Raw genomic sequence first — 25,968 nt, 5'->3', positions numbered from 1 at the left:
AATTTCAGGCACCGAAATGACTTTAAACTCACTGATTTTAGTTGAAAAAGTCATAATTCACATCCAACAGTCATTTAGAGTCAAAAGATTAAATGTTAAAATTTCATCCATATTGACCGTTTTAGGAAAGGAGACACTCACCGTGACCAAAATTGCCATTTTTACAGAGTTTTGCTTACTCAAAAGCTTCAATTTTGACGAATTTCAGGCACTGAAATGACTTTAATTCACATGCAACAGTCACTTAGAGTCAAAAGATTAAATGTTAAAATTTCATCCATATTGACCATTTTGGGAACGTTCGATAGGTCCGGAGTCATCGTTTTTATCAGAAAATGTATTTTTTGGACTGTACCAAAAATGATTCAAAATGTCAATTGTATCGTGCCTCATGTTGAATATCCACTTTTGAAACGCTCACAGTGATCAAAATTGCCACTTTTACAGAGTTTTGCTTACTCAAAAGCTTTAATTTTGAACAATTTCAGGCACCGAAATGACTTTAAACTCACTGATTTTAGTTGAAAAAGTCATAATTCACATCCAAGAGTCATTTAGAGTCTACAGATTAAATGTTAAAATTTCATCCATATTGACCATTTTGGGAACGTTCGACAGGTCTGGAGTCATCGTTTTTCATCAGTAAATTGATTTTTTGGACTGTACCAAATATGATTCAAAATGTCAATTGGATCGTGCCTCATGTTGAATAGCCACTTTTGAAACCCTCACAGTGACCAAAATTGCCATTTCTACAGAGTTTTTCTTACTCAAAAGCTTCAATTTTGACAAATTTCAGGTACCGAAATGACTTTAAACACACCTATTTTAGTTGAAAAAGTCTCAATTAACATCCAACAGTCATTTAGAGTCAAAAGATTAAATGTTAAATTTCATCCATATTGACCATTTTGGGAACGTTCGACATGTCCGGAGTCATCGTTTTTCATCAGAAAATTGCTTTTTAGGAGTGTACCAAAAATGATTCAAAATGTTAATTGGATCGTGCCTCATATTGAATAACCACTTTTGAAACCCTCACAGTGACCAAAATTGCCATTTTTACTGAGTTTTTCTTACTCAAAAGCTTCAATTTTGAACAATTTCAGGCACCGAAATGACTTTAAACTCAATGATTTTAGTTGCAAAAGCCATAATTCACATCCAACAGTCTTTTAGAGTCAAAAGATTAAATGTTAAAATTTCATCCATATTGACAATTTTTGGAACGTTCGACAGGTTCGGAGTCATCGTTTTTCATCAGAAAATTGATTTTTTTGACTGTACCAAATATGATTCAAAATGTCAATTGGATTGTGCCTCATGTTGAATAACCACGTTTGAAACCCTCACAGTGACCAAAATTGCCATTTTTACAGAGCTTTGCTTACTCAAAAGCTTCCATTTTGACCAATTTAAGCCACCGTTATGACTTTAAACTCACTGATTTTAGTTGAAAAAGTCATAATTCACATCCAACAGTCATTTAGAGTCAAAAGATTAAATGTTAAAATTTCATCCATATTGACCATTTTGGGAAGGTTCGACAGGTCCGGAGTCATCGTTTTTCATCAGAAAATTCATTTTTTGGACTGTACCAAAAATGATTCAAAATGTCAATTGGATCGTGCCTCATGTTGAATAAATACTTTTGAAACCATCACAGTGACCAAAATTGCCATTTTTACAGAGCCTTGCTTACTCAAAAGCTTCCATTTTGAACAATTTCAGGCACCGAAATGACTTTAAACTCACTGATTTTAGTTGAAAAAGTCATACTTCACATCCAACAGTCATTTAGAGTCAAAAGAATTAATGTTAAAATTTCATCCATATTGACCATTTTGGGAACGTTCGATAGGTCCGGAGTCATCGTTTTTATCAGAAAATGTATTTTTTGGACTGTACCAAAAATGATTCAAAATGTCAATTGTATCGTGCCTCATGTTGAATATCCACTTTTGAAACGCTCACAGTGACCAAAATTGCCACTTTTACAGAGTTTTGCTTACTCAAAAGCTTTAATTTTGAACAATTTCAGGCACCGAAATGACTTTAAACTCACTGATTTTAGTTGAAAAAGTCATAATTCACATCCAAGTCATTTAGAGTCAAAAGATTAAATGTTAAAATCTCATCCATATTGACCATTTTAGGAACGTTCGACAGGTCCGGAGTCATCGTTTTTCATCAGAAAATTGCTTTAGGAGTGTACTAAAAATGATTCAAAATTTCAATTGGATCGTGCCTCATGTTGAATAACCACTTTTGAAACCCTCACAGTGACCAAAATTGCCATTTTTACAGAGTTTTGCTTACTCAAAAGCTTCAATTTTGAACAATTTCAGGCATCGAAATGACTTTAAACTCACTGATTTTAGTTGAAAAAGTCATAATTCACATCCAACAGTCATTTAGAGTCAAAAGATTAAAAGTTAACATTTCATCCATATTGACCATTTTGAGAAAGTTCGACAGGTCCGGAGTCATCGTTTTTCATCAGAAAATTGCTTTTTAGGAGTGTACTAAAAATGATTCAAAATGTCAATTGGATCGTGCCTCATGTTGAATAACCACTTTTGAAACCCTCACAGTGACCAAAATTGCCATTTTTACAGAGCTTTGCTTACTCAAAAGCTTCAATTTGAACAATTTCAGGCACCGAAATGACTTTAAACTCACTGATTTTAGTTGAAAAAGTCATAATTCACATCCAACAGTCATTTAGAGTCAAAAGATTAAATGTTAAAATTTCATCCATATTGACCGTTTTAGGAAAGGAAACACTCACAGTGACCAAAATTGCCATTTTTACAGAGTTTTGCTTACTCAAAAGCTTCAATTTTGACGAATTTCAGGCACTGAAATGACTTTAATTCACATGCAACAGTCACTTAGAGTCAAAAGATTAAATGTTAAAATTTCATCCATATTGACCATTTTGGGAACGTTCGATAGGTCCGGAGTCATCGTTTTTATCAGAAAATGTATTTTTTGGACTGTACCAAAAATGATTCAAAATGTCAATTGTATCGTGCCTCATGTTGAATATCCACTTTTGAAACGCTCACAGTGACCAAAATTGCCACTTTTACAGAGTTTTGCTTACTCAAAAGCTTTAATTTTGAACAATTTCAGGCACCGAAATGACTTTAAACTCACTGATTTTAGTTGAAAAAGTCATAATTCACATCCAACAGTCATTTAGAGTCTACAGATTAAATGTTAAAATTTCATCCATATTGACCATTTTGGGAACGTTCGACAGGTCTGGAGTCATCGTTTTTCATCAGTAAATTGATTTTTTGGACTGTACCAAATATGATTCAAAATGTCAATTGGATTGTGCCTCATGTTGAATAGCCACTTTTGAAACCCTCACAGTGACCAAAATTGCCATTTCTACAGAGTTTTTCTTACTCAAAAGCTTCAATTTTGACAAATTTCAGGTACCGAAATGACTTTAAACACACCTATTTTAGTTGAAAAAGTCTCAATTAACATCCAACAGTCATTTAGAGTCAAAAGATTAAATGTTAAATTTCATCCATATTGACCATTTTGGGAACGTTCGACATGTCCGGAGTCATCGTTTTTCATCAGAAAATTGCTTTTTAGGAGTGTACCAAAAATGATTCAAAATGTTAATTGGATCGTGCCTCATGTTGAATAACCACTTTTGAAACCCTCACAGTGACCAAAATTGCCATTTTTACTGAGTTTTTCTTACTCAAAAGCTTCAATTTTGAACAATTTCAGGCACCGAAATGACTTTAAACTCAATGATTTTAGTTGCAAAAGCCATAATTCACATCCAACAGTCTTTTAGAGTCAAAAGATTAAATGTTAAAATTTCATCCATATTGACAATTTTTGGAACGTTCGACAGGTTCGGAGTCATCGTTTTTCATCAGAAAATTGATTTTTTTGACTGTACCAAATATGATTCAAAATGTCAATTGGATTGTGCCTCATGTTGAATAACCACGTTTGAAACCCTCACAGTGACCAAAATTGCCATTTTTACAGAGTTTTGCTTACTCAAAAGCTTCAATTTTGAACAATTTCAGGAACCGAAATGACTTTAAACACACTTATTTTAGTTGAAAAAGTCTTAATTCACATCCAACAGTCATTTAGAGTCAAAAGATTAAATGTTAAAATTTCATCCATATTGACTATTTTGGGAAGGTTCGACAGGTCCGGAGTCATCGTTTTTCATCAGAAAATTCATTTTTTTGGACTGTACCAAAAATGATTCAAAATGTCAATTGGATCGTGCCTCATGTTGAATAAATACTTTTGAAACCATCACAGTGACCAAAATTGCCATTTTTACAGAGCCTTGCTTACTCAAAAGCTTCCATTTTGAACAATTTCAGGCACCGAAATGACTTTAAACTCACTGATTTTAGTTGAAAAAGTCATACTTCACATCCAACAGTCATTTAGAGTCAAAAGAATAAATGTTAAAATTTCATCCATATTGACCATTTTGGGAACGTTCGATAGGTCCGGAGTCATCGTTTTTATCAGAAAATGTATTTTTTGGACTGTACCAAAAATGATTCAAAATGTCAATTGTATCGTGCCTCATGTTGAATATCCACTTTTGAAACGCTCACAGTGACCAAAATTGCCACTTTTACAGAGTTTTGCTTACTCAAAAGCTTTAATTTTGAACAATTTCAGGCACCGAAATGACTTTAAACTCACTGATTTTAGTTGAAAAAGTCATAATTCACATCAAACAGTCATTTAGAGTCAAAAGATTAAATGTTAAAATTTCATCCATATTGACCATTTTGGGAACGTTCGACAGGTCTGGAGTCATCGTTTTTCATCAGTAAATTGATTTTTTGGACTGTACCAAATATGATTCAAAATGTCAATTGGATCGTGCCTCATGTTGAATAACCACTTTTGAAACCCTCACAGTGACCAAAATTGCCATTTCTACAGAGTTTTTCTTACTCAAAAGCTTCAATTTTGACCAATTTCAGGAACTGAAATGACTTTAAACACACTTATTTAAGTTGAAAAAGTCTTAATTCACATCCGACAGTCATTTAGAGTCAAAAGATTAAATGTTAAAATTTCATCCATATTGACCATTTTGGGAATGTTCGACAGGTCTGGAGTCATCGTTTTTCATCAGAAAATTGATTTTTTTGACTGTACCAAATATGATTCAAAATGTCAATTGGATTGTGCCTCATGTTGAATAACCACTTTTGAAACCCTCACAGTGACCAAAATTGCCATTTTTACAGAGTTTTGCTTACTCAAAAGCTTCAATTTTGAACAATTTCAGGCACCGAAATGACTTTAAACTCACTGATTTTAGTTGAAAAAGTCATACTTCACATCCAACAGTCATTTAGAGTCAAAAGATTAAATGTTAAAATTTCATCCATATTGACCGTTTTAGGAAAGGAAACACTCACAGTGACCAAAATTGCCATTTTTACAGAGTTTTGCTTACTCAAAAGCTTCAATTTTGACGAATTTCAGGCACTGAAATGACTTTAATTCACATGCAACAGTCACTTAGAGTCAAAAGATTAAATGTTAAAATTTCATCCATAATGACCATTTTGGGAACGTTCGATAGGTCCGGAGTCATCGTTTTTATCAGAAAATGTATTTTTTGGACTGTACCAAAAATGATTCAAAATGTCAATTGTATCGTGTCTCATGTTGAATATCCACTTTTGAAACGCTCACAGTGACCAAAATTGCCACTTTTACAGAGTTTTGCTTACTCAAAAGCTTTAATTTTGAACAATTTCAGGCACCGAAATGACTTTAAACTCACTGATTTTAGTTGAAAAAGTCATAATTCACATCCAACAGTCATTTAGAGTCTACAGATTAAATGTTAAAATTTCATCCATATTGACCATTTTGGGAACGTTCGACAGGTCTGGAGTCATCGTTTTTCATCAGTAAATTGATTTTTTGGACTGTACCAAATATGATTCAAAATGTCAATTGGATCGTGCCTCATGTTGAATAGCCACTTTTGAAACCCTCACAGTGACCAAAATTGCCATTTCTACAGAGTTTTTCTTACTCAAAAGCTTCAATTTTGACAAATTTCAGGTACCGAAATGACTTTAAACACACCTATTTTAGTTGAAAAAGTCTCAATTAACATCCAACAGTCATTTAGAGTCAAAAGATTAAATGTTAAATTTCATCCATATTGACCATTTTGGGAACGTTCGACATGTCCGGAGTCATCGTTTTTCATCAGAAAATTGCTTTTTAGGAGTGTACCAAAAATGATTCAAAATGTTAATTGGATCGTGCCTCATGTTGAATAACCACTTTTGAAACCCTCACAGTGACCAAAATTGCCATTTTTACTGAGTTTTTCTTACTCAAAAGCTTCAATTTTGAACAATTTCAGGCACCGAAATGACTTTAAACTCAATGATTTTAGTTGCAAAAGCCATAATTCACATCCAACAGTCTTTTAGAGTCAAAAGATTAAATGTTAAAATTTCATCCATATTGACAATTTTTGGAACGTTCGACAGGTTCGGAGTCATCGTTTTTCATCAGAAAATTGATTTTTTTGACTGTACCAAATATGATTCAAAATGTCAATTGGATTGTGCCTCATGTTGAATAACCACGTTTGAAACCCTCACAGTGACCAAAATTGCCATTTTTACAGAGTTTTGCTTACTCAAAAGCTCCAATTTTGAACAATTTCAGGAACCGAAATGACTTTAAACACACTTATTTTAGTTGAAAAAGTCTTAATTCACATCCAACAGTCATTTAGAGTCAAAAGATTAAATGTTAAAATTTCATCCATATTGACTATTTTGGGAAGGTTCGACAGGTCCGGAGTCATCGTTTTTCATCAGAAAATTCATTTTTTTGGACTGTACCAAAAATGATTCAAAATGTCAATTGGATCGTGCCTCATGTTGAATAAATACTTTTGAAACCATCACAGTGACCAAAATTGCCATTTTTACAGAGCCTTGCTTACTCAAAAGCTTCCATTTTGAACAATTTCAGGCACCGAAATGACTTTAAACTCACTGATTTTAGTTGAAAAAGTCATACTTCACATCCAACAGTCATTTAGAGTCAAAAGAATAAATGTTAAAATTTCATCCATATTGACCATTTTGGGAACGTTTGATAGGTCCGGAGTCATCGTTTTTATCAGAAAATGTATTTTTTGGACTGTACCAAAAATGATTCAAAATGTCAATTGTATCGTGCCTCATGTTGAATATCCACTTTTGAAACGCTCACAGTGACCAAAATTGCCACTTTTACAGAGTTTTGCTTACTCAAAAGCTTTAATTTTGAACAATTTCAGGCACCGAAATGACTTTAAACTCACTGATTTTAGTTGAAAAAGTCATAATTCACATCAAACAGTCATTTAGAGTCAAAAGATTAAATGTTAAAATTTCATCCATATTGACCATTTTGGGAACGTTCGACAGGTCTGGAGTCATCGTTTTTATCAGTAAATTGATTTTTTGGACTGTACCAAATATGATTCAAAATGTCAATTGGATCGTGCCTCATGTTGAATAACCACTTTTGAAACCCTCACAGTGACCAAAATTGCCATTTATACAGAGTTTTTCTTACTCAAAAGCTTCAATTTTGACCAATTTCAGGAACTGAAATGACTTTAAACACACTTATTTAAGTTGAAAAAGTCTTAATTCACATACAACAGTCATTTAGAGTCAAAAGATTAAATGTTAAAATTTCATCCATATTGACCATTTTGGGAATGTTCGACAGGTCTGGAGTCATCGTTTTTCATCAGAAAATTGATTTTTTTGACTGTACCAAATATGATTCAAAATGTCAATTGGATTGTGCCTCATGTTGAATAACCACTTTTGAAACCCTCACAGTGACCAAAATTGCCATTTTTACAGAGTTTTGCTTACTCAAAAGCTTCAATTTTGAACAATTTCAGGCACCGAAATGACTTTAAACTCACTGATTTTAGTTGAAAAAGTCATACTTCACATCCAACAGTCATTTAGAGTCAAAAGATTAAATGTTAAAATTTCATCCATATTGACCGTTTTAGGAAAGGAAACACTCACAGTGACCAAAATTGCCATTTTTACAGAGTTTTGCTTACTCAAAAGCTTCAATTTTGACGAATTTCAGGCACTGAAATGACTTTAATTCACATGCAACAGTCACTTAGAGTCAAAAGATTAAATGTTAAAATTTCATCCATAATGACCATTTTGGGAACGTTCGATAGGTCCGGAGTCATCGTTTTTATCAGAAAATGTATTTTTTGGACTGTACCAAAAATGATTCAAAATGTCAATTGTATCGTGTCTCATGTTGAATATCCACTTTTGAAACGCTCACAGTGACCAAAATTGCCACTTTTACAGAGTTTTGCTTACTCAAAAGCTTTAATTTTGAACAATTTCAGGCACCGAAATGACTTTAAACTCACTGATTTTAGTTGAAAAAGTCATAATTCACATCCAACAGTCATTTAGAGTCTACAGATTAAATGTTAAAATTTCATCCATATTGACCATTTTGGGAACGTTCGACAGGTCTGGAGTCATCGTTTTTCATCAGTAAATTGATTTTTTGGACTGTACCAAATATGATTCAAAATGTCAATTGGATCGTGCCTCATGTTGAATAGCCACTTTTGAAACCCTCACAGTGACCAAAATTGCCATTTCTACAGAGTTTTTCTTACTCAAAAGCTTCAATTTTGACAAATTTCAGGTACCGAAATGACTTTAAACACACCTATTTTAGTTGAAAAAGTCTCAATTAACATCCAACAGTCATTTAGAGTCAAAAGATTAAATGTTAAAATTTCATCCATATTGACCATTTTGGGAACGTTCGACATGTCCGGAGTCATCGTTTTTCATCAGAAAATTGCTTTTTAGGAGTGTACCAAAAATGATTCAAAATGTTAATTGGATCGTGCCTCATGTTGAATAACCACTTTTGAAACCCTCACAGTGACCAAAATTGCCATTTTTACTGAGTTTTTCTTACTCAAAAGCTTCAATTTTGAACAATTTCAGGCACCGAAATGACTTTAAACTCAATGATTTTAGTTGCAAAAGCCATAATTCACATCCAACAGTCTTTTAGAGTCAAAAGATTAAATGTTAAAATTTCATCCATATTGACCATTTTTGGAACGTTCGACAGGTTCGGAGTCATCGTTTTTCATCAGAAAATTGATTTTTTTGACTGTACCAAATATGATTCAAAATGTCAATTGGATTGTGCCTCATGTTGAATAACCACGTTTGAAACCCTCACAGTGACCAAAATTGCCATTTTTACAGAGTTTTGCTTACTCAAAAGCTTCAATTTTGAACAATTTCAGGCACCGAAATGACTTTAAACACACTTATTTTAGTTGAAAAAGTCTTAATTCACATCCAAGTCATTTAGAGTCAAAAGATTAAATGTTAAAATCTCATCCATATTGACCATTTTAGGAACGTTCGAAAGGTCTGGAGTCATCGTTTTTCATCAGTAAATTGATTTTTTGGACTGTACCAAATATGATTCAAAATGTCAATTGGATCGTGCCACATGTTGAATAACCACTTTTGAACCCCTCACAGTGACCAAAATTGCCATTTCTACAGAGTTTTGCTTACTTAAAAGCTCCAATTTTGAACAATTTCAGGAACCGAAATGACTTTAAACACACTTATTTTAGTTGAAAAAGTCTTAATTCACATCCAACAGTCATTTAGAGTCAAAAGATTAAATGTTAAAATTTCATCCATATTGACTATTTTGGGAAGGTTCGACAGGTCCGGAGTCATCGTTTTTCATCAGAAAATTCATTTTTTTGGACTGTACCAAAAATGATTCAAAATGTCAATTGGATCGTGCCTCATGTTGAATAAATACTTTTGAAACCATCACAGTGACCAAAATTGCCATTTTTACAGAGCTTTGCTTACTCAAAAGCTTCCATTTTGACCAATTTCAGGCACCGAAATGACTTTAAACCAACTTATTTTAGTTGAAAAAGTCATAATTCACATCCAACAGTCATTTAGAGTCAAAAGATTAAAAGTTAACATTTCATCCATATTGATCAGTTTGGGAAAGTTCGACAGGTCCGGAGTCATCGTTTTTCATCAGAAAATTGCTTTTTAGGAGTGTACTAAAAATGATTCAAAATTTCAATTGGATCGTGCCTCATGTTGAATAACCACTTTTGAAACCCTCACAGTGACCAAAATTGCCATTTTTACAGAGTTTTGCTTACTCAAAAGCTTCAATTTTGAACAATTTCAGGCATCGAAATGACTTTAAACTCACTGATTTTAGTTGAAAAAGTCATAATTCACATCCAACAGTCATTTAGAGTCAAAAGATTAAAAGTTAACATTTCATCCATATTGACCATTTTGAGAAAGTTCGACAGGTCCGGAGTCATCGTTTTTCATCAGAAAATTGCTTTTTAGGAGTGTACTAAAAATGATTCAAAATGTCAATTGGATCGTGCCTCATGTTGAATAACCACTTTTGAAACCCTCACAGTGACCAAAATTGCCATTTTTACAGAGCTTTGCTTACTCAAAAGCTTCAATTTGAACAATTTCAGGCACCGAAATGACTTTAAACTCACTGATTTTAGTTGAAAAAGTCATAATTCACATCCAACAGTCATTTAGAGTCAAAAGATTAAATGTTAAAATTTCATCCATATTGACCGTTTTAGGAAAGGAAACACTCACAGTGACCAAAATTGCCATTTTTACAGAGTTTTGCTTACTCAAAAGCTTCAATTTTGACGAATTTCAGGCACTGAAATGACTTTAATTCACATGCAACAGTCACTTAGAGTCAAAAGATTAAATGTTAAAATTTCATCCATATTGACCATTTTGGGAACGTTCGATAGGTCCGGAGTCATCGTTTTTATCAGAAAATGTATTTTTTGGACTGTACCAAAAATGATTCAAAATGTAAATTGTATCGTGCCTCATGTTGAATATCCACTTTTGAAACGCTCACAGTGACCAAAATTGCAACTTTTACAGAGTTTTGCTTACTCAAAAGCTTTAATTTTGAACAATTTCAGGCACCGAAATGACTTTAAACTCACTGATTTTAGTTGAAAAAGTCATAATTCACATCCAACAGTCATTTAGAGTCTACAGATTAAATGTTAAAATTTCATCCATATTGACCATTTTGGGAACGTTCGACAGGTCTGGAGTCATCGTTTTTCATCAGTAAATTGATTTTTTGGACTGTACCAAATATGATTCAAAATGTCAATTGGATCGTGCCTCATGTTGAATAGCCACTTTTGAAACCCTCACAGTGACCAAAATTGCCATTTCTACAGAGTTTTTCTTACTCAAAAGCTTCAATTTTGACAAATTTCAGGTACCGAAATGACTTTAAACACACCTATTTTAGTTGAAAAAGTCTCAATTAACATCCAACAGTCATTTAGAGTCAAAAGATTAAATGTTAAATTTCATCCATATTGACCATTTTGGGAACGTTCGACATGTCCGGAGTCATCGTTTTTCATCAGAAAATTGCTTTTTAGGAGTGTACCAAAAATGATTCAAAATGTTAATTGGATCGTGCCTCATGTTGAATAACCACTTTTGAAACCCTCACAGTGACCAAAATTGCCATTTCTACAGAGTTTTTCTTACTCAAAAGCTTCAATTTTGACCAATTTCAGGAACTGAAATGACTTTAAACACACTTATTTAAGTTGAAAAAGTCTTAATTCACATCCAACAGTCATTTAGAGTCAAAAGATTAAATGTTAAAATTTCATCCATATTGACCATTTTGGGAATGTTCGACAGGTCTGGAGTCATCGTTTTTCATCAGAAAATTGATTTTTTTGACTGTACCAAATATGATTCAAAATGTCAATTGGATTGTGCCTCATATTGAATAACCACTTTTGAAACCCTCACAGTGACCAAAATTGCCATTTTTACAGAGTTTTGCTTACTCAAAAGCTTCAATTTTGAACAATTTCAGGCACCGAAATGACTTTAAACTCACTGATTTTAGTTGAAAAAGTCATACTTCACATCCAACAGTCATTTAGAGTCAAAAGATTAAATGTTAAAATTTCATCCATATTGACCGTTTTAGGAAAGGAAACACTCACAGTGACCAAAATTGCCATTTTTACAGAGTTTTGCTTACTCAAAAGCTTCAATTTTGACGAATTTCAGGCACTGAAATGACTTTAATTCACATGCAACAGTCACTTAGAGTCAAAAGATTAAATGTTAAAATTTCATCCATAATGACCATTTTGGGAAAGTTCGATAGGTCCGGAGTCATCGTTTTTATCAGAAAATGTATTTTTTGGACTGTACCAAAAATGATTCAAAATGTCAATTGTATCGTGTCTCATGTTGAATATCCACTTTTGAAACGCTCACAGTGACCAAAATTGCCACTTTTACAGAGTTTTGCTTACTCAAAAGCTTTAATTTTGAACAATTTCAGGCACCGAAATGACTTTAAACTCACTGATTTTAGTTGAAAAAGTCATAATTCACATCCAACAGTCATTTAGAGTCTACAGATTAAATGTTAAAATTTCATCCATATTGACCATTTTGGGAACGTTCGACAGGTCTGGAGTCATCGTTTTTCATCAGTAAATTGATTTTTTGGACTGTACCAAATATGATTCAAAATGTCAATTGGATCGTGCCTCATGTTGAATAGCCACTTTTGAAACCCTCACAGTGACCAAAATTGCCATTTCTACAGAGTTTTTCTTACTCAAAAGCTTCAATTTTGACAAATTTCAGGTACCGAAATGACTTTAAACACACCTATTTTAGTTGAAAAAGTCTCAATTAACATCCAACAGTCATTTAGAGTCAAAATATTAAATGTTAAAATTTCATCCATATTGACCATTTTGGGAACGTTCGACATGTCCGGAGTCATCGTTTTTCATCAGAAAATTGCTTTTTAGGAGTGTACCAAAAATGATTCAAAATGTTAATTGGATCGTGCCTCATGTTGAATAACCACTTTTGAAACCCTCACAGTGACCAAAATTGCCATTTTTACTGAGTTTTTCTTACTCAAAAGCTTCAATTTTGAACAATTTCAGGCACCGAAATGACTTTAAACTCAATGATTTTAGTTGCAAAAGCCATAATTCACATCCAACAGTCTTTTAGAGTCAAAAGATTAAATGTTAAAATTTCATCCATATTGACCATTTTTGGAACGTTCGACAGGTTCGGAGTCATCGTTTTTCATCAGAAAATTGATTTTTTTGACTGTACCAAATATGATTCAAAATGTCAATTGGATTGTGCCTCATGTTGAATAACCACGTTTGAAACCCTCACAGTGACCAAAATTGCCATTTTTACAGAGTTTTGCTTACTCAAAAGCTTCAATTTTGAACAATTTCAGGCACCGAAATGACTTTAAACACACTTATTTTAGTTGAAAAAGTCTTAATTCACATCCAAGTCATTTAGAGTCAAAAGATTAAATGTTAAAATCTCATCCATATTGACCATTTTAGGAACGTTCGAAAGGTCTGGAGTCATCGTTTTTCATCAGTAAATTGATTTTTTGGACTGTACCAAATATGATTCAAAATGTCAATTGGATCGTGCCACATGTTGAATAACCACTTTTGAACCCCTCACAGTGACCAAAATTGCCATTTCTACAGAGTTTTGCTTACTTAAAAGCTCCAATTTTGAACAATTTCAGGAACCGAAATGACTTTAAACACACTTATTTTAGTTGAAAAAGTCTTAATTCACATCCAACAGTCATTTAGAGTCAAAAGATTAAATGTTAAAATTTCATCCATATTGACTATTTTGGGAAGGTTCGACAGGTCCGGAGTCATCGTTTTTCATCAGAAAATTCATTTTTTTGGACTGTACCAAAAATGATTCAAAATGTCAATTGGATCGTGCCTCATGTTGAATAAATACTTTTGAAACCATCACAGTGACCAAAATTGCCATTTTTACAGAGCTTTGCTTACTCAAAAGCTTCCATTTTGACCAATTTCAGGCACCGAAATGACTTTAAACCAACTTATTTTAGTTGAAAAAGTCATAATTCACATCCAACAGTCATTTAGAGTCAAAAGATTAAAAGTTAACATTTCATCCATATTGATCAGTTTGGGAAAGTTCGACAGGTCCGGAGTCATCGTTTTTCATCAGAAAATTGCTTTTTAGGAGTGTACTAAAAATGATTCAAAATTTCAATTGGATCGTGCCTCATGTTGAATAACCACTTTTGAAACCCTCACAGTGACCAAAATTGCCATTTTTACAGAGCTTTGCTTACTCAAAAGCTTCAATTTGAACAATTTCAGGCACCGAAATGACTTTAAACTCACTGATTTTAGTTGAAAAAGTCATAATTCACATCCAACAGTCATTTAGAGTCAAAAGATTAAATGTTAAAATTTCATCCATATTGACCGTTTTAGGAAAGGAAACACTCACAGTGACCAAAATTGCCATTTTTACAGAGTTTTGCTTACTCAAAAGCTTCAATTTTGACGAATTTCAGGCACTGAAATGACTTTAATTCACATGCAACAGTCACTTAGAGTCAAAAGATTAAATGTTAAAATTTCATCCATATTGACCATTTTGGGAACGTTCGATAGGTCCGGAGTCATCGTTGTTATCAGAAAATGTATTTTTTGGACTGTACCAAAAATGATTCAAAATGTAAATTGTATCGTGCCTCATGTTGAATATCCACTTTTGAAACGCTCACAGTGACCAAAATTGCCACTTTTACAGAGTTTTGCTTACTCAAAAGCTTTAATTTTGAACAATTTCAGGCACCGAAATGACTTTAAACTCACTGATTTTAGTTGAAAAAGTCATAATTCACATCCAACAGTCATTTAGAGTCTACAGATTAAATGTTAAAATTTCATCCATATTGACCATTTTGGGAACGTTCGACAGGTCTGGAGTCATCGTTTTTCATCAGTAAATTGATTTTTTGGACTGTACCAAATATGATTCAAAATGTCAATTGGATCGTGCCTCATGTTGAATAGCCACTTTTGAAACCCTCACAGTGACCAAAATTGCCATTTCTACAGAGTTTTTCTTACTCAAAAGCTTCAATTTTGACAAATTTCAGGTACCGAAATGACTTTAAACACACCTATTTTAGTTGAAAAAGTCTCAATTAACATCCAACAGTCATTTAGAGTCAAAAGATTAAATGTTAAATTTCATCCATATTGACCATTTTGGGAACGTTCGACATGTCCGGAGTCATCGTTTTTCATCAGAAAATTGCTTTTTAGGAGTGTACCAAAAATGATTCAAAATGTTAATTGGATCGTGCCTCATGTTGAATAACCACTTTTGAAACCCTCACAGTGACCAAAATTGCCATTTTTACTGAGTTTTTCTTACTCAAAAGCTTCAATTTTGAACAATTTCAGGCACCGAAATGACTTTAAACTCAATGATTTTAGTTGCAAAAGACATAATTCACATCCAACAGTCTTTTAGAGTCAAAAGATTAAATGTTAAAATTTCATCCATATTGACCATTTTTGGAACGTTCGACAGGTTCGGAGTCATCGTTTTTCATCAGAAAATTGATTTTTTTGACTGTACCAAATATGATTCAAAATGTCAATTGGATTGTGCCTCATGTTGAATAACCACGTTTGAAACCCTCACAGTGACCAAAATTGCCATTTTTACAGAGTTTTGCTTACTCAAAAGCTCCAATTTTGAACAATTTCAGGAACCGAAATGACTTTAAACACACTTATTTTAGTTGAAAAAGTCTTAATTCACATCCAACAGTCATTTAGAGTCAAAAGATTAAATGTTAAAATTTCATCCATATTGACTATTTTGGGAAGGTTCGACAGGTCCGGAGTCATCGTTTTTCATCAGAAAATTCATTTTTTTGGACTGTACCAAAAATGATTCAAAATGTCAATTGGATCGTGCCTCATGTTGAATAAATACTTTTGAAACCATCACAGTGACCAAAATTGCCATTTTTACAGAGCCTTGCTTACTCAAAAGCTTCCATTTTGAACAATTTCAGGCACCGAAATGACTTTAAACTCACTGATTTTCAGGAAAGGAAACCCTCACAGTAACCAAAATTGCCATTTTTACAGAGTTTTGCTTACTCAAAAGCTTCAATTTTGACCAATTTCAGGCTCCGAAATGACTTTAATTCACATGCAACAGTCACTTAAAGTCAAAAGATTAAATGTTAAAATTTCATCCATATTGACCATTTTGGGAACGTTCGACAGGTCCGGAGTCATCGTTTTTCATCAGAAAATGTATTTTTTGGACTGTACTAAAAATGATTCAAAATGTCAATTGGATCGTGCCTCATGTTGAATATCCACTTTTGAAACCCTCACAGTGACCAAAATTGCCATTTTTACAGAGTTTTGCTTACTCAAAAGCTTTCATTTTGAACAATTTCAGGCACCAAAATGACTTTAAACTCACTGATTTTAGTTGAAAAAGTCATAATTCACATCCAACAGTCATTTAGAGTCAAAAGATTAAATGTTAAAATTTCATCCATATTGACCATTTTGGGAACGTTCGACAGGTCCGGAGTCATCGTTTTTCATCAGAAAATGTATTTTTTGGACTGTACCAAAAATGATTCAAAATGTCAATTGGATCGTGCCTCATGTTGAATAACCACTTTTGAAACCCTCACAGTGACCAAAATTGCCATTTTTACAGAGCTTTGCTTACTCAAAAGCTTCAATTTTGACGAATTTCAGGCACTGAAATGACTTTAATTCACATGCAACAGTCATTTAGAGTCAAAAGATTAAATGTTAAAATTTCATCCATATTGACCATTTTGGGAACGTTCGACAGGTCCGGAGTCATCGTTTTTCATCAGAAAATGTATTTTTTGGACTGTACCAAAAATGATTCAAAATGTCAATTGGATCGTGCCTCATGTTGAATATCCACTTTTGAAACTCTCACAGTGACCAAAATTGCCATTTTTACTGAGTTTTTCTTACTCAAAAGCTTCAATTTTGAAAAATTTCAGACACCGAAATGACTTTAAACTCACTGATTTTAGTTGAAAAAGCCATAATTCACATCCAACAATCTTTTAGAGTCAAAAGATTAAATGTTAAAATTTCATCCATATTGACCATTTTGGGAACGTTCGACAGGTCCGGTGTCATCGTTTTTCATCAGAAAATTGATTTTTTTGACTGTACCAAAAATGATTCAGAATGTCAATTGGATCGTGCCTCATGTTGAATAACCACTTTTGAAACCCTCACAGTGACCAAAATTGCCATTTTTACAGAGTTTTGCTTACTCAAAAGCTTCAATTTTGAACAATTTCAGGCACCGAAATGACTTTAAACACACTTATTTTAGTTGAAAAAGTCTTAATTCACATCCAAGTCATTTAGAGTCAAAAGATTAAATGTTAAAATCTCATCCATATTGACCATTTTAGGAACGTTCGAAAGGTCTGGAGTCATCGTTTTTCATCAGTAAATTGATTTTTTGGACTGTACCAAATATGATTCAAAATGTCAATTGGATCGTGCCACATGTTGAATAACCACTTTTGAACCCCTCACAGTGACCAAAATTGCCATTTCTACAGAGTTTTGCTTACTTAAAAGCTTCAATTTTGAACAATTTCAGGAACCGAAATGACTTTAAACACACTTATTTTAGTTGAAAAAGTCTTAATTCACATCCAACAGTCATTTAGAGTCAAAAGATTAAATATTAAAATTTCATCCATATTGACTATTTTGGGAAGGTTCGACAGGTCCGGAGTCATCGTTTTTCATCAGAAAATTCATTTTTTTGGACTGTACCAAAAATGATTCAAAATGTCAATTGGATCGTGCCTCATGTTGAATAAGTACTTTTGAAACCATCACAGTGACCAAAATTGCCATTTTTACAGAGCTTTGCTTACTCAAAAGCTTCCATTTTGACCAATTTCAGGCACCGAAATGACTTTAAACCAACTTATTTTAGTTGAAAAAGTCATAATTCACATCCAACAGTCATTTAGAGTCAAAAGATTAAAAGTTAACATTTCATCCATATTGACCATTTTGGGAAAGTTCGACAGGTCCGGAGTCATCGTTTTTCATCAGAAAATTGCTTTTTAGGAGTGTACTAAAAATGATTCAAAATTTCAATTGGATCGTGCCTCATGTTGAATAACCACTTTTGAAACCCTCACAGTGACCAAAATTGCCATTTTTACAGAGTTTTGCTTACTCAAAAGCTTCAATTTTGAACAATTTCAGGCATCGAAATGACTTTAAACTCACTGATTTTAGTTGAAAAAGCCATAATTCACATCCAACAATCTTTTAGAGTCAAAAGATTAAATGTTAAAATTTCATCCATATTGACCATTTTGGGAACGTTCGACAGGTCCGGTGTCATCGTTTTTCATCAGAAAATTGATTTTTTTGACTGTACCAAAAATGATTCAAAATGTCAATTGGATCGTGCCTCATGTTGAATAACCACTTTTGAAACCCTCACAGTGACCAAAATTGCCATTTTTACAGAGTTTTGCTTACTCAAAAGCTTCAATTTTGAACAATTTCAGGCACCGAAATGACTTTAAACTCACTGATTTTAGTTGAAAAAGTCATAATTCACATCCAACAGTCATTTAGAGTCAAAAGATTAAAAGTTAACATTTCATCCATATTGACCATTTTGAGAAAGTTCGACAGGTCCGGAGTCATCGTTTTTCATTAGAAAATTGCTTTTTAAGAGTGTACTAAAAATGATTCAAAATGTCAATTGGATCGTGCCTCATGTTGAATAACCACTTTTGAAACCCTCACAGTGACCAAAATTGCCATTTTTACAGAGCTTTGCTTACTCAAAAGCTTCAATGTTGACGAATTTCAGGCACTGAAATGACTTTAATTCACATGCAACAGTCATTTAGAGTCAAAAGATTAAATGTTAAAATTTCATCCATATTGACCATTTTGGGAACGTTCGACAGGTCCGGAGTCATCGTTTTTCATCAGAAAATGTATTTTTTGGACTGTACCAAAAATGATTCAAAATGTCAATTGGATCGTGCCTCATGTTGAATATCCACTTTTGAAACTCTCACAGTGACCAAAATTGCCATTTTTACTGAGTTTTTCTTACTCAAAAGCTTCAATTTTGAAAAATTCCAGACACCGAAATGACTTTAAACTCAATGATTTTAGTTGAAAAAGCCATAATTCACATCCAACAATCTTTTAGAGTCAAAAGATTAAATGTTAAAATTTCATCCATATTGACCATTTTGGGAACGTTCGACAGGTCCGGTGTCATCGTTTTTCATCAGAAAATTGATTTTTTTGACTGTACCAAAAATGATTCAAAATGTCAATTGGATCGTGCCTCATGTTGAATAACCACTTTTGAAACCCTCACAGTGACCAAAATTGCCATTTTTACATAGTTTTGCTTACTCAAAAGCTTCAATTTTGAACAATTTCAGGCACCGAAATGACTTTAAACACACTTATTTTAGTTGAAAAAGTCTTAATTCACATCCAAGTCATTTAGAGTCAAAAGATTAAATGTTAAAATCTCATCCATATTGACCATTTTAGGAACGTTCGAAAGGTCTGGAGTCATCGTTTTTCATCAGTAAATTGATTTTTTGGACTGTACCAAATATGATTCAAAATGTCAATTGGATCGTGCCACATGTTGAATAACCACTTTTGAACCCCTCACAGTGACCAAAATTGCCATTTCTACAGAGTTTTGCTTACTTAAAAGCTCCAATTTTGAACAATTTCAGGAACCGAAATGACTTTAAACACACTTATTTTAGTTGAAAAAGTCTTAATTCACATCCAACAGTCATTTAGAGTCAAAAGATTAAATGTTAAAATTTCATCCATATTGACTATTTTGGGAAGGTTCGACAGGTCCGGAGTCATCGTTTTTCATCAGAAAATTCATTTTTTTGGACTGTACCAAAAATGATTCAAAATGTCAATTGGATCGTGCCTCATGTTGAATAAATACTTTTGAAACCATCACAGTGACCAAAATTGCCATTTTTACAGAGCTTTGCTTACTCAAAAGCTTCCATTTTGACCAATTTCAGGCACCGAAATGACTTTAAACCAACTTATTTTAGTTGAAAAAGTCATAATTCACATCCAACAGTCATTTAGAGTCAAAAGATTAAAAGTTAACATTTCATCCATATTGACCATTTTGGGAAAGTTCGACAGGTCCGGAGTCATCGTTTTTCATCAGAAAATTGCTTTTTAGGAGTGTACTAAAAATGATTCAAAATTTCAATTGTATCGTGCCTCATGTTGAATAACCACTTTTGAAACCCTCACAGTGACCAAAATTGCCATTTTTACAGAGTTTTGCTTACTCAAAAGCTTCAATTTTGAACAATTTCAGGCATCGAAATGACTTTAAACTCACTGATTTTAGTTGAAAAAGTCATAATTCACATCCAACAGTCATTTAGAGTCAAAAGATTAAAAGTTAACATTTCATCCATATTGACCATTTTGGGAAAGTTCGACAGGTCCGGAGTCATCGTTTTTCATCAGAAAATTGCTTTTTAGGAGTGTACTAAAAATGATTCAAAATGTCAATTGGATCGTGCCTCATGTTGAATAACCACTTTTGAAACCCTCACAGTGACCAAAATTGCCATTTTTACAGAGCTTTGCTTACTCAAAAGCTTCAATTTTGACGAATTTCAGGCACTGAAATGACTTTAATTCACATGCAACAGTCACTTAGAGTCAAAAGATTAAATGTTAAAATTTCATCCATATTGACCATTTTGGGAACGTTCGATAGGTCCGGAGTCATCGTTTTTATCAGAAAATGTATTTTTTGGACTGTACCAAAAATGATTCAAAATGTCAATTGTATCGTGCCTCATGTTGAATATCCACTTTTGAAACGCTCACAGTGACCAAAATTGCCACTTTTACAGAGTTTTGCTTACTCAAAAGCTTTAATTTTGAACAATTTCAGGCACCGAAATGACTTTAAACTCACTGATTTTAGTTGAAAAAGTCATAATTCACATCCAACAGTCATTTAGAGTCTACAGATTAAATGTTAAAATTTCATCCATATTGACCATTTTGGGAACGTTCGACAGGTCTGGAGTCATCGTTTTTCATCAGTAAATTGATTTTTTGGACTGTACCAAATATGATTCAAAATGTCAATTGGATCGTGCCTCATGTTGAATAGCCACTTTTGAAACCCTCACAGTGACCAAAATTGCCATTTCTACAGAGTTTTTCTTACTCAAAAGCTTCAATTTTGACCAATTTCAGGAACTGAAATGACTTTAAACACACTTATTTAAGTTGAAAAAGTCTTAATTCACATCCAACAGTCATTTAGAGTCAAAAGATTAAATGTTAAAATCTCATCCATATTGACCATTTTAGGAACGTTCGAAAGGTCTGGAGTCATCGTTTTTCATCAGAAAATTGCTTTTTAGGAGTGTACCAAAAATGATTCAAAATGTTAATTGGATCGTGCCACATGTTGAATAACCACTTTTGAAACCCTCACAGTGACCAAAATTGCCATTTTTACTGAGTTTTTCTTACTCAAAAGCTTCAATTTTGAACAATTTCAGGCACCGAAATGACTTTAAACTCAATGATTTTAGTTGCAAAAGCCATAATTCACATCCAACAGTCTTTTAGAGTCAAAAGATTAAATGTTAAAATTTCATCCATATTGACCATTTTTGGAACGTTCGACAGGTTCGGAGTCATCGTTTTTCATCAGAAAATTGATTTTTTTGACTGTACCAAATATGATTCAAAATGTCAATTGGATTGTGCCTCATGTTGAATAACCACGTTTGAAACCCTCACAGTGACCAAAATTGCCATTTTTACAGAGTTTTGCTTACTCAAAAGCTTCAATTTTGAACAATTTCAGGCACCGAAATGACTTTAAACACACTTATTTTAGTTGAAAAAGTCTTAATTCACATCCAACAGTCATTTAGAGTCAAAAGATTAAATGTTAAAATCTCATTCATATTGACCATTTTAGGAACGTTCTAAAGGTCTGGAGTCATCGTTTTTCATCAGTAAATTGATTTTTTGGACTGTACCAAATATGATTCAAAATGTCAATTGGATCGTGCCACATGTTGAATAACCACTTTTGAACCCCTCACAGTTACCAAAATTGCCATTTCTACAGAGTTTTGCTTACTTAAAAGCTCCAATTTTGAACAATTTCAGGAACCGAAATGACTTTAAACACACTTATTTTAGTTGAAAAAGTCTTAATTCACATCCACAGTCATTTAGAGTCAAAAGATTAAATGTTAAAATTTCATCCATATTGACTATTTTGGGAAGGTTCGACAGGTCCGGAGTCATCGTTTTTCATCAGAAAATTCATTTTTTTGGACTGTACCAAAAATGATTCAAAATGTCAATTGGATCGTGCCTCATGTTGAATAAATACTTTTGAAACCATCACAGTGACCAAAATTGCCATTTTTACAGAGCTTTGCTTACTCAAAAGCTTCCATTTTGACCAATTTCAGGCACCGAAATGACTTTAAACCAACTTATTTTAGTTGAAAAAGTCATAATTCACATCCAACAGTCATTTAGAGTCAAAAGATTAAAAGTTAACATTTCATCCGTATTGACCAGTTTGGGAAAGTTCGACAGGTCCGGAGTCATCGTTTTTCATCAGAAAATTGCTTTTTAGGAGTGTACTAAAAATGATTCAAAATTTCAATTGGATCGTGCCTCATGTTGAATAACCACTTTTGAAACCCTCACAGTGACCAAAATTGCCATTTTTACAGAGTTTTGCTTACTCAAAAGCTTCAATTTTGAACAATTTCAGGCATCGAAATGACTTTAAACTCACTGATTTTAGTTGAAAAAGTCATAATTCACATCCAACAGTCATTTAGAGTCAAAAGATTAAAAGTTAACATTTCATCCATATTGACCGTTTTAGGAAAGGAAACACTCACAGTGACCAAAATTGCCATTTTTACAGAGTTTTGCTTACTCAAAAGCTTCAATTTTGACGAATTTCAGGCACTGAAATGACTTTAATTCACATGCAACAGTCACTTAGAGTCAAAAGATTAAATGTTAAAATTTCATCCATATTGACCATTTTGGGAACGTTCGATAGGTCCGGAGTCATCGTTTTTATCAGAAAATGTATTTTTTGGACTGTACCAAAAATGATTCAAAATGTCAATTGTATCGTGCCTCATGTTGAATATCCACTTTTGAAACGCTCACAGTGACCAAAATTGCCACTTTTACAGAGTTTTGCTTACTCAAAAGCTTTAATTTTGAACAATTTCAGGCACCGAAATGACTTTAAACTCACTGATTTTAGTTGAAAAAGTCATAATTCACATCCAACAGTCATTTAGAGTCTACAGATTAAATGTTAAAATTTCATCCATATTGACCATTTTGGGAACGTTCGACAGGTCTGGAGTCATCGTTTTTCATCAGTAAATTGATTTTTTGGACTGTACCAAATATGATTCAAAATGTCAATTGGATCGTGCCTCATGTTGAATAGCCACTTTTGAAACCCTCACAGTGACCAAAATTGCCATTTCTACAGAGTTTTTCTTACTCAAAAGCTTCAATTTTGACACATTTCAGGTACCGAAATGACTTTAAACACACCTATTTTAGTTGAAAAAGTCTCAATTAACATCCAACAGTCATTTAGAGTCAAAAGATTAAATGTTAAAATTTCATCCATATTGACCATTTTGGGAACGTTCGACATGTCCGGAGTCATCGTTTTTCATCAGAAAATTGCTTTTTAGGAGTGTACCAAAAATGATTCAAAATGTTAATTGGATCGTGCCTCATGTTGAATAACCACTTTTGAAACCCTCACAGTGACCAAAATTGCCATTTTTACTGAGTTTTTCTTACTCAAAAGCTCCAATTTTGAACAATTTCAGGAACCGAAATGACTTTAAACACACTTATTTTAGTTGAAAAAGTCTTAATTCACATCCACAGTCATTTGGAGTCAAAAGATTAAATGTTAAAATTTCATCCATATTGACTATTTTGGGAAGGTTCGACAGGTCCGGAGTCATCGTTTTTCATCAGAAAATTCATTTTTTTGGACTGTACCAAAAATGATTCAAAATGTCAATTGGATCGTGCCTCATGTTGAATAAATACTTTTGAAACGCTCACAGTGACCAAAATTGCCACTTTTACAGAGTTTTGCTTACTCAAAAGCTTCCATTTTGAACAATTTCAGGCACCGAAATGACTTTAAACTCACTGATTTTAGTTGAAAAAGTCATACTTCACATCCAACAGTCATTTAGAGTCAAAAGAATAAATGTTAAAATTTCATCCATATTGACCATTTTGGGAACGTTCAATAGGTCTGGAGTCATCGTTTTTATCAGAAAATGTATTTTTTGGACTGTACCAAAAATGATTCAAAATGTCAATTGTATCGTGCCTCATGTTGAATATCCACTTTTGAAACGCTCACAGTGACCAAAATTGCCACTTTTACAGAGTTTTGCTTACTCAAAAGCTTTAATTTTGAACAATTTCAGGCACCGAAATGACTTTAAACTCACTGATTTTAGTTGAAAAAGTCATAATTCACATCAAACAGTCATTTAGAGTCAAAAGATTAAATGTTAAAATTTCATCCATATTGACCATTTTGGGAACGTTCGACAGGTCTGGAGTCATCGTTTTTCACCAGTAAATTGATTTTTTGGACTGTACCAAATATGATTCAAAATGTCAATTGGATCGTGCCTCATGTTGAATAACCACTTTTGAAACCCTCACAGTGACCAAAATTGCCATTTCTACAGAGTTTTTCTTACTCAAAAGCTTCAATTTTGACCAATTTCAGGAACTGAAATGACTTTAAACACACTTATTTAAGTTGAAAAAGTCTTAATTCACATCCAACAGTCATTTAGAGTCAAAAGATTAAATGTTAAAATTTCATCCATATTGACCCTTTTAGGAAAGGAAACCCTCACAGTAACCAAAATTGCCATTTTTACAGAGTTTTGCTTACTCAAAAGCTTCAATTTTGACCAATTTCAGGCTCCGAAATGACTTTAATTCACATGCAACAGTCACTTAAAGTCAAAAGATTAAATGTTAAAATTTCATCCATATTGACCATTTTGGGAACGTTCGACAGGTCCGGAGTCATCGTTTTTCATCAGAAAATGTATTTTTTGGACTGTACTAAAAATGATTCAAAATGTCAATTGGATCGTGCCTCATGTTGAATATCCACTTTTGAAACCCTCACAGTGACCAAAATTGCCATTTTTACAGAGTTTTGCTTACTCAAAAGCTTTCATTTTGAACAATTTCAGGCACCAAAATGACTTTAAACTCACTGATTTTAGTTGAAAAAGTCATAATTCACATCCAACAGTCATTTAGAGTCAAAAGATTAAATGTTAAAATTTCATCCATATTGACCATTTTGGGAACGTTCGACAGGTCCGGAGTCATCGTTTTTCATCAGAAAATGTATTTTTTGGACTGTACCAAAAATGATTCAAAATGTCAATTGGATCGTGCCTCATGTTGAATATCCACTTTTGAAACTCTCACAGTGACCAAAATTGCCATTTTTACTGAGTTTTTCTTACTCAAAAGCTTCAATTTTGAAAGATTTCAGACACCGAAATGACTTTAAACTCACTGATTTTAGTTGAAAAAGCCATAATTCACATCCAACAATCTTTTAGAGTCAAAAGATTAAATGTTAAAATTTCATCCATATTGACCATTTTGGGAACGTTCGACAGGTCCGGTGTCATCGTTTTTCATCAGAAAATTGATGTTTTTGACTGTACCAAAAATGATTCAAAATGTCAATT

The sequence above is a fragment of the Lissotriton helveticus genome, chromosome 11 (assembly GCF_964261635.1).
Source record: "Lissotriton helveticus chromosome 11, aLisHel1.1, whole genome shotgun sequence".
Taxonomy (NCBI): domain Eukaryota; kingdom Metazoa; phylum Chordata; class Amphibia; order Caudata; family Salamandridae; genus Lissotriton; species Lissotriton helveticus.
The sequence above is the reverse complement of the archived record's forward strand: the minus strand, read 5'-3'. Positions refer to the sequence as shown.